This window comes from Oncorhynchus mykiss, unplaced genomic scaffold, assembly GCF_013265735.2.
Source record: "Oncorhynchus mykiss isolate Arlee unplaced genomic scaffold, USDA_OmykA_1.1 un_scaffold_799, whole genome shotgun sequence".
Taxonomy (NCBI): Eukaryota; Metazoa; Chordata; class Actinopteri; order Salmoniformes; family Salmonidae; genus Oncorhynchus; species Oncorhynchus mykiss.
The window spans coordinates 14,236-25,141 of record NW_023494246.1 but is presented as its reverse complement, the minus strand read 5'-3'; the positions used below and the strand labels follow the sequence as shown (position 1 = coordinate 25,141).

At 42.6% G+C, this 10,906-nt stretch overlaps 1 pseudogene; it reads right to left on the bottom strand.

The window, feature by feature from the left end:
• Positions 1 to 7,957: 7,957 nt before the first annotated feature.
• On the bottom strand, positions 7,958 to 10,084 carry LOC110490932 (annotated as a pseudogene).
• Positions 10,085 to 10,906: the final 822 nt, after the last annotated feature.

The following is a 10,906-nucleotide window of genomic DNA, read 5'->3' as shown; positions in this document are numbered from 1 at the left end:
GGGAATCAACTGGTGCAACCGTGTGCACCATACAGAAATACTTGCTAAGACTAACTGCAAGAGTATGGAGGCCATGGTCACCCAAAGAGAGGAGAGGAGCACAAAGAGACAGCAAAAACAGCTCAAGAGAGACACAGCCATGCCTGCCCTCGCCAACACAGACTGCATATGCCCCACCTGCAATAAAGTTTATGGATCTCAGATTGGACTCCAGTCACCAAAGAACTCACCGTTAACTCAAAAGGAGAAGTCATCATCGAATATGATGGACTACCATAAGCAAGTAAGTGTGGGTGTGTGGGTGTGTGGGTGGGGGGGGTGGGGGGGGGTCACACAAAAAATAAGCTGTATAGATTTTCCGATTTGATTTGGTGTTTCTGGACAAAGAGATCACTGCTGCCTTTGCTGAGTTATGTTCTGTGTATATTTAGTGAAACGTTGATGGAATATTCTCATAACCCTTAGAAAACTGGACACGTGAATGTTCTTACAACGTCCCATAAAACCCATCAATCAAATTAATGTGTTATATTCTGAGACCATTGTAACCACGTTCTAGATAAGTTCTGCTTGACATAACTTTAACACCAAAACATGCCAAAACGATTCTCAGAAGGTTTTTGCTAACAGAGATAGTTAGGGGAACATTCTAGCAGAAAATTGGATACTCAAACATTAGGGTAACTTTACGGTTAACGTTACAAAAATATTCTCTCTCCCTAGAATTGTTAGTTGAGTTTGTGGCGCAGCGGTCTAAGGCACTGCATCTCAGTGCAATAGGTGTCACTACAGTCCTTGGTTTGGATCCAGACTGTATCACATCTGGTCGTGGTTGGGAGTCCCATAGGGCGGCACACAATTGGCCCAGCGTCATCCGGGTTTGGCTGGTGTAGGCCGTCATTGTAAATAAGAATTTGTTCTTAACTGATTTGCTTAGTTAAAAAAAAAAAAATGGCCATTTATATAGCCCAACTCAAGCTCAAGGTTCATTTGAATGTTATGTTTTGCCATCCCAAATAATTTCTAATTAATTTAGGGAGGTCTTATTTTGATACAATATGGGATTAATTTTGAATTGCTAATGCGAGGCATTCTTCTTTCAAGCTCAATTGTATATACCTTGAAGGGGACTGCACCGCTCTTCCCTGTTGTATTATGCAATCCTAATGGAGTCCCCTATACAACCCAAGCCCTTTGAAACCTGAGAATTGAAAAGAACTAAATAATCATAATTGAACATGCGCCAATCTATTGGTCTTAATTAGCCCTTCTTTGTGTCACGTTCTGCAGTGTTTTAACATTTGAGAGACTTGGAACAGTGGAGGCTGCTGAGAGGAGAACGGCTCATAATAATGGCTGGAACGGAGAGAATGGAATGGCATCAAACCATGTGTTTGATGTATTCGTTACTATTTAATTTATTCTGTTCCAGCCATTACCACAAGCCCGTCCTCCCCAATTAACATGCCACCAACCTCCTGTGACTTGGACAATACATTTATAAATTACCCCAGCTGGAGGTCTCCTGCTGAAGCAACCCTGTGGTTACCACTGGCTCACACCTGCCAGATAGCCTAGCTTAAGCAGTGGCTAGTAGAACATACTGATTGTAGTCTTTGTGAATCCATCCTCACAAATGCCAATTTTTACTCTGCGTTGATACATGTCTACAGTGAGGTTTTATTCATGAAACACTAACACCATGGTAACTTCGGTCCATTGTACCTACAGTATAAACAGTTGAAGTCGGAAGTGTACATACACTTAGGTTGGAGTCATTAAAACTCTTTTTTTCAACCACTCCACAAATTTCTTGTTAACAAACTATAGTTTTGGCAAGTCAGTTAGGCCACCTACTTTGTGCATGACACAAGGAATTTTTCCAACAATTGTTTACAGACAGTTTATTTAACTTATAATTCACTGTATCACAATTCCAGCGGGTCAGAAGTTTACATACACTAAGTTGACAGTGCCTTTAAAAAGTTTGAAAAATTCCAGAAAGTGATGTCATGGCTTTAGAAGCTTCTGATAGGCTAATTGACATCATTTGAGTCATTTGGAGGTGCACCTGTGGATGTATTTCAAGGCCTACCTTCAAACTCAGTTCCTCTTTGCTTGACATCATGGGAAAATCAAAAGAAATCAGCAAAGACCTCAGAAAAAAGATTGTAGACCTCCACAAGTCTGGTTCATCCTTGGGAGCAATTTCCAATACGCCTGAAGGTACCATGTTCATCTGTACAAACAGTATGTAAGAATAAACACCATGGGACAACACAGCTGACATACTGCTCAGGAAGGCGACTGTCTCCTAGAGATGAATGTACTTTGGTGTGTAAAGTGCAAATGAATCCCAGAAAAACAGCAAAGGACCTTGTGAAGATGCTGGAGGAAACAGGTACAAAAGTATCTATATCCACAGTAAAACGAGTCCTATATCGACATAACCTGAAAGGCCGCTCAGTAAGGAAGAAGGCAGTGCTCCAAAACCGCCATAAAAAAGCCAGACTACGGTTTGCAACTGCACATGGGGACAAAGATTGTACTTTTTGGAGAAATGTCCTCTGGTTTGATGAATCAAAAATACAATGTTTGGCCATAATGACCATCGTTATGTTTGGAGGAAAAAGGGGGAGGCTTGCAAGCCGAAGAACACCATCCAAACCGTGAAGCACGGGGGTGGCAGCATCGTGTTGTGGGGGTGCTTTGCTGCAGGAGGGACTGGTGCACTTCACAAAATAAATGGCATCATGAGGAAGGAAAATGATGTGGATATATTGAAGCAACATCTCAAGACAAGCTTGGTTGCAAATGGGTCTTCCAAATGGCTTAATAAGGACAACAAAGTCAAGGTATTGGAGTGGCCATCACAAAGCCCTGACCTCAATCCTATAGAAAAAGTGTGTGCGAGCAAGGAGGCCTAGAAACCTGACTCAGTTACACCAGCTCTGTCAGGAGGAATGGGCCACAATTCAGCCAACTTATGTTGGAAAGCTTGTGGAAGGATACCCAAAATGTTTGCCCAAAGTTAAACAATTTAAAGGCATTGCTACCAAATGCTAATTGAGTGCACGTAAACTTCTGACCCACAAGGAATGTGATGTAAGAAATTAAAGCTGAAATAAATAATTCTATCTACTCTTATTCTGACATTTGACATTCTTAAAATAAAGTGGTTAACTGACCTAAGACAGGGAATTTGTACTAGGATTAAATGTCATGGATTGTGAAAAATTTGGCTAAGGTGTATGTAAACTTCCAACTTCAACTGCATGATGCTTGTAACCCAAGGGTAGTGAATTCAAATCCTCGGACAACCCATATGTAAAATGTATGTAAGATGCTGTGGATAAAAGTGTCTGCTGAATGGAATAGTGTTGCCAGTTGTACAACTGAATGCAGTCAATTGAAATGTGTCTTTTGCATTTAACCCACCCCTTCTGAATCAGAGAGGTGTGGGGGGCTACCATAATCAACATCTACATTTTCAGAGCCCAGCAGGGTTAACTGCCTTGCTCAGGGGTAGAGTGACAGATTTTCACCTTATCAGATTGGGGATTTGATCCAACAACCTTTCAGTTACTGGCCCAATGCTCTAACCATTAGGTTGCCTGCCATCCCTTGTAATTTTGCAATCTGTTACTATTTTTAAACCAGTCAGCAGAGCTGGAAAGACGAATGCATGCAACATAGGAGACTAAAGACCATCACTCTGGATTTAATGGAGTTTGTTTAGGTGGCAACTTCCATTATGTTTTACCTTATTTCACTATTTCTCAAAGCCTAAATAAAACCTAGCCAAATAATGAACCAAGAACCATTGGTCTCTTGTCTTCTAATTAGGGATATGTTGTTGAACACTTCTATTTCTTAACCCCAGGCTTGGACTACTAAAGCATATCATTCAGAGCCATAAGCCCTCCCCCGGCATCAAGCCTTTTGTTAACTGCTGAAGAACGTACATAAAATCAACAGCAATAAACAAACCAATTAAGATTTTGTGCACCACTTGGCATTCATTTGATTTTCTGAACCAAAGTTAAGGACTGCCGTGCTGTCTTGGTCTTTGAGTCAGCCAGTTTAATGTGGGCATAGGGACCCAGTTGCAATCAGTAGGTAAACAAATGGATAATTTGGGGTTGGGTCCATTTGATATTGAGCCTGTGTGGCATAATCCGTTAGATATTGATCATATGTGGCATAATTAATTTGATATTGAGCCTGTGTGGCATCATGTAATGTGCATTACATAAAAATAGATTGATAGCTTGTGCTGACAACATTTACTTACATTTGCTGAAAAAGGATTGAGCTATCTGGCCTCTGAGTGGGATTTTGTGAACTAGTATTGGTACTGGTATTCCAGAAAACTAGAATTAAGGTGATGCCTTTATAGCCAAGAGCAACACCTCATGAATATGGATTATGAAGGAGAGTATGGGACATTATTGAACATTTCAAACATGACTGATAATATGAAGATGCATAATTGTATCATTCATGCTGGGGGACATTCAAGTTGAAGGCCAGTGTATACAGGGCATTCAGAAAGTATTCAGACCCCTTTACTTTTTCCACCTTATGTTACGCTACAGCCTTATTCTAAAATGGATTAAATAAAAAATGTCCCTCATAAATCTACACACAATAGCCCCATTGACAAAGCGGAAATACCCTTTGCTATGAGACTCGAAATTGAGCTCGGGTGCATCCTGTTTACATTGATTATCCTTGAGATGTTTCCACAACTTGATTGGAGTTCACCTGTGATAAATTCAATTGATTGGACATGATTTGGAAAAGCACACACCTGTCTATATAAGGTCCCACAGTTAACAGTGCATGTCAGAGCAAAAACCAAGCCGTGAGGTCGAAGGAATTGTCTGTAGAGCTCCGAGACAGGATTGTGTCGAGGCACAGATATGGGGAAGTGTACCAAGAAATGTCTGCAGCATTGACGGTCCCCAAGAACACAGTGGCCTCCATCATTCTTAAATGGAAAAAGTTTGGAACCACCAAGATTCTTCCTAGAGCTGGCCACCCGGCCAAACTGAGCAATCAGCGGAGAAGAGCCTTGGTCAGGGAGGTGACCAAGAACCTGATAGTCACTCTGACAGAGCTTCAGAGTTTGTCTGTGGAGATGAGAGAACCTTCCAGAAGGACAACCATCTCTGCAGCACTCTACCAATCAGGCATTTATGGTGGAGTGGCCAGACAGAGTCCACTCCTCAGCAAAAGGCACATGACAGCCCGCTTGGAGTTTGCAAAAAGGCACCTAAAGAACTCTCAGAACATGAGAAACAAGATTCTCTGATCCGATGAAAGCAAAGTTGAACTCTTTGTCCTGAATGCCAAGTGTCACATCTGGAGGAAACCTGTCACCATCTCTACGGTGAAGCATGGTGGTGGCAGCATCATGCTGTGGCGATGTTTTTCAGCGACAGGGACTGGGAGACTAGTCAGGATTGAGGGAAATATGAAAGGAGCATAGCACAGAGAGATCCTTGATGAAAACCTGCTCCAGAGCGCTCAGGACCTTAGACTGGGGCGAAGGTTCACCTTCAAACAGGACAACAACCCTAAGCACACAGCCAAGACAAAACAGGAGTGGCTTCGGGACAAGTCTCTGAGTGTCCTTGAGTGGCCCAGCTAGAGCCCGGACTTGAACCCGATCAAACATCTCTGGAGAGACCTGAAAATAGCTGTTCAGCGATGCTCCCCATCCAACCTAACAAAGCTTGAAAGGATCTGCAGAGAAGAATGGGAGAAACTCCCCAAATACAGGTGTGCCAAGCTTGTGGTGTCATACCCAAGAAGACTCCAGGCTGTAATCACTGCCAAAGGTGCTACAACAAAGTACTGAGTAAAGGGTCTGAATACTTGTGTAAATCTGGCGGGTAATTGCTCAAATAGGCCTAGTTTGTGCATCCCTATCACGAGCTATCACACTACCTAACAGTGAAAAATCAGAGGGTGAGTGCGGAGCGTCACTGGGCCAAGCTAGAGCAGCTTGTGAAGTTGCTGGAGCCCTTTGCAATCCACACCGATCAACTTGAAACTGACAGCCAATCGCTGTTTAATGTGGTGCCCTGCCTTCTCAACCTTGAGGCACATTTGCAATCAACTACTGTTGCAAAACAGTTGGTACAGGTCCAACTGAAGTCACTGCATGTGTGCTTCGCATGCATACTAACTCCTCTGGCAGCCAAACCCTGCAGCAGCTTGCCCGATGGACCCAAGTGTTCCTCTGGCACTTCACTCAACAGAGATCGAGCCACTGATGAGGGAAGCAGAGTATTTTGTACTTCAGCAAATCAGAGAGTACAACCATGGAGCAGCATGACCCCAGGACGATGCCAGCACGATGAATCCAGCGAGGATCTCGACCCCAGTGCTTCCGAAATATAGCTTCCTCACATCGAAGATTGTGTCTGAGGTCACTGTCCAGGCGGAGTGTCAACCTAGCAGGGTATTAAGTTCCCCGTGCAGGGCTCTACGCTGACTTGTTTTACAAGGAGCATGTGCATGTAGGTGCACACAAATACATTTAAAAGCATACTGAAAAATATTTGAGGTATTAAAGCTAGAATCCTGACTTTTTCTAGGCACACTGGTGCTCCTAAATTAAAATTCCAGGTAGAACAGCAAAATATTTAGCCACATATGAGAGTAAAATGGGCGCACTGTAGAGCCCTGCCCTTGTGAGCTGTGGAAATATCTGGAAGAGGTAAAGGGTGTCTTGTTTACAGAGTCACCTTTTCAGTTCTGACAGGCAAGGATGGCTGTTTATTCAAAGCTGTGCCCTGTGCACTGGATCTGGTTTCTGCCCCTGCTATAGGAGGATGGGCTCATTGCTATGGCTGTGATAGAATTAATGGAACGGTATTAAATGTATCAAACAATATGGATACCACAGGACTCCGTCCCGTTAATTCCATTCTAACCATTACTCCTATAGCTTCTCCCACCAGCCTCCACTGCATAAACATAACTTCAAATGGGCCATGACTTCATTTGTTGTTTTTTCCTCTATCTTTCTGTTAGATAAAGGTACTTGATTTTTCTTAAATCTACTATTAAAGTTTAAAAAGCATTGGATTGGTATAAGCTATCACACCTTTTCACTGTTAGGTAGTGTGATAGCTGGATGGCACCTATCCAGTCTAGGAGCCTTTCCTTTTAAATCCAAGTCACATTAGGATTGATGTATAGTTAAATCTAACCAAACCCATGTCCTGGCCCATCACCTTATGTATTACTTTCCCCCAGAGGCAAGAAGTGACATCCCAAAAAAGGGCATAGGCCCACCCACTTGGGAGCCATGCCCACCCACTGGGGAGCCAGGCCCAGCCATTCAGAATGAGTTTATCCACACAAACTGGCTTTATTACAAACAGAATTACTCAGTTTCATCAGCTGTCCGGGTGGCTGGTAAAGTCGGATGCTTGGAAAAGTCGGATGTGGACGTCCTGGGCTGGTGTGGTTACGCGTGGTCTGCGGTTGTGAGGCCGGTTGGACGTACTGCCAAATTTTCTAAAACAACGTTGGAGGTGGCTTATGGTAGAGAAATTAACATTGAATTATCTGGCAAGAGCTCTGGTGGACATTCCTGCAGTCAGCATGCCAATTGTATGCTTCCTCAAAATTTGAGACATCTGTGGCATTGTGTTGTGACAAAACTGCACATTTTGGAGTGGCCTTTTACTGTCTCCAGCACAAGGTGCACCTGTGTACACCTGTCAGATGGATGGATTGTCTTGGCAAAGGAGAAATGCTCACTAACAGGGATGTAAACAAATGTGTGCACAAAATTGGAGAGAAATAAGCTTTTTGTACATATAGAAAAATTCTGGGATCTTTTATTTCAGCTCATGAAACATGGGACCAACACTTTACATGTTGCATTTATATTTGTTGTTGAGTATAAATAAAAATGTGTAAATCATGTCTGAAAACTAACTGAAACTAAACTGAATGTCAAAAAAATCTAAAAAATAACAATAAAAACAAATATTAAATCACAAAACTATAATAACCTTGGTCACATGACATGGGACAATGAAGTACTGGAGTGAACAGCTGCTGCTGGTTGAAGGAGGGGTGGGTGTTATACTTTTATCAACTCTTCTTTGAGTAATAACAAACCATTCAGTGCCTAATTACTCTGTAAGGCTTGCCTTATAGAACAGAGAGCCGTGAAACAATACAAGGGTCCACAGGGAGGGAACAAAACCCTGCTATTATGTACAGTACAGCTGGTCTCCGTCAATGAGCTACTAGCAGCCTGGGTTCCACGGGATGATTGACTGACAATGACTGTGTCATTTGTTGTTTATCTATGGTATCGCTGTGTATGATGTTGGTTGGGTGTCAAAAGTCAGGGGATAAGTAAGTAGGGAGAGAGTTGACCTGCTTGAACACGAAGACCCCATTTAAATAGCTGTGCTTGCTAGATTGACCAAGCACTCCCCATATTACAAGCTAGGCCTGAACCTGGGAATAGATGTTGTGCATCAAAAGTGGAGACCAACAGCCCATGACAAATAAAAAACTATCAATCACGCTAAGTGATTAAGAAAGTCCTAAACAGGGTGAGTTTGGTTAACACTTACTGTACCCCAGATTAAACCTGAAACTGGATGACTGAGCTGTAGATGCTCTTAAAGACTTAAAGAAGATCTCATGTGAAGAGTAATTTCAGGTTTACTAATATACACAACATTAAATATTTCAGGCCTTTAGGCTTTCATGAGAATATTTAACCTACAGCTATCACTACAGAGTAAAGCATATTTAACTGCTTGAATTATATACTGTAACTTAAATATTCAGCGCTTCATTGAAGAAAGGCATTACTGCTGTGTGTAACAGTTGCCTTATCTTACTCTTTTATTTTTTCCCCTCTTAACAAAACAAACAAATTACATCCAACATAATAACCATCCACATTTGGTGGATGTAAAATAATCCAACAACTGTTAGAAATAAAATCACTAAAAGTTGCTATGGTTCAAAATGATTAATCTATCAGTTGAACACATCCGGAATATGAATAGAATTCAATCAAATGAGTTCAACAACATTCTTTATAAAAACTGAAACCCCCTTTACATTTCACAGAACGAGGAGTGTTTAGCACCTCATGTCTTTGTGGTGGTGTATGCAGTTGAAAACACCTGGTTTCTGTCCTTGGTCTCGTCTCCTTCTGCCAATCCCTGCTGATGTAGGCCTGGTCAAAGTCTGAAGCATGGGAGGAGGACCACCGTCTAAAGGAGGAATACGATGAGGATGGCTCAGAGGACCCAGGTGTCATGGCTGCCGTGTCAGACTGATCCGAGTGCCCGTAGTTCCTGATGTTGGCGTGCGTGGTGGCGAACACCACAATGAGGTAGTCCCTTAGCACCCGGGCCAGGGGCTGCTCCGGTTCACCCAATAGAAGGCTGAGAAGGACGGGCCGGCTGAAGAATTTATTCTCCAGGTAGTGCAGTGTGAGAAGCAGCTGGACTGAGCTGGAGCAGAGAAACACGAAGAGTCGGCGCAGGCAGGCTCGCACCCTCTCCTCAGGCACTACCACCACATCACCATCCTCCCCCAGGTGCTGCTCCAGTACTTTCACCAGCCTCAGCATGTCAAAGTGGTAGTTGGTGTCCACGTACATGACCTCCCCTCCAGGCCGCCCCGGTCGGTTGGGAGGATGCAGTGGGTCACCAGATTGAACAGGGTATGTGTCTTCCCATTGCCCTCATGCCATGGAACTCCACAACATCACCTGGAGAGAAAACATGTGACTACTGTGGTTATTTATTTATATGGACTGACATGGTCCTGTCTTGCTGTCTAAACAGCAGTTATATGAGTCTATAAGGCCAAACTATCTTGAATTGGTCCAGGAAACATGTCAGGTTCAATGTCCGTCAATGATCATCACCCCTTCAATCTAGCAAACAACTAAAGGAAAATACAAACTCACTTGGTTAAAAAAACTAAAGCTTCATGACCCATATGCCAATTCTGATTTTACTTTGATAACAAAGTACTTCTAGCTGCTTACTTGAAGTTCAAGTTCACCTTCAGTAGTCATATTTAGCAATACACACAAAACACAATAATAAACATAATCGGATTTTAGGCAAAATGGTCTTCCCAATGACATCATACCAATCAATAACAGTGCACAGTAGCACCTCTCTGGCCAACGGCGGGAAAACAGGTTGGAAATAACCAGTGGCATGTATTCAGGCAGGCTTCAATAAAAATAAAAGTGTATCAAATCAAATAACACATAAATATGTATTCTTATTGTCACGGCTTCCACAGTGATTTTACCCACCACTACTGAAAATAACAGAGTATCTTCAAGCAAGATCAGAACACTAGTGTGGGACACAACCCTGCAATGCAGGACCCACAAACACTGGGGGCCCAACCCCTGGAGGAGCCCCTCCCAAAATGTGTAGAATAATATGAGATAGTTATAAAACTGCACATTTTTCTCTTTGCCCCATGGAAAAATGTGTAGAATTGCAGGAAGTACATTTTTTTATCCCAAAAAGGGACCTTGAGGGGCCCCGCGAAACCGCAAATCACTTTAATATTTGCAATAAATTAATGTAACGTTAGCTAAGTAACGCTAAATGCGATGTGCCTGTGTTTAACGTTACTAGATCGTGTTGGACGGAATACATTGTAAACAGTTATCTACATACTCGTTAACTGGTATGGAGTGTCAGTAAAGTTTGATTGCGCGTAGCAATGTTGAAGACAAACAGGTAGTTATTAGGTGTATGCTGGTGTAAAAATTCGCTAGTGTACATTGGGGAAAGACTTGACCGAATTGTGCGCTGTTGATGGGAAATGCGCACGTGACGGTGGTGGCAAAGTCCATATATCGTCATGACATCAA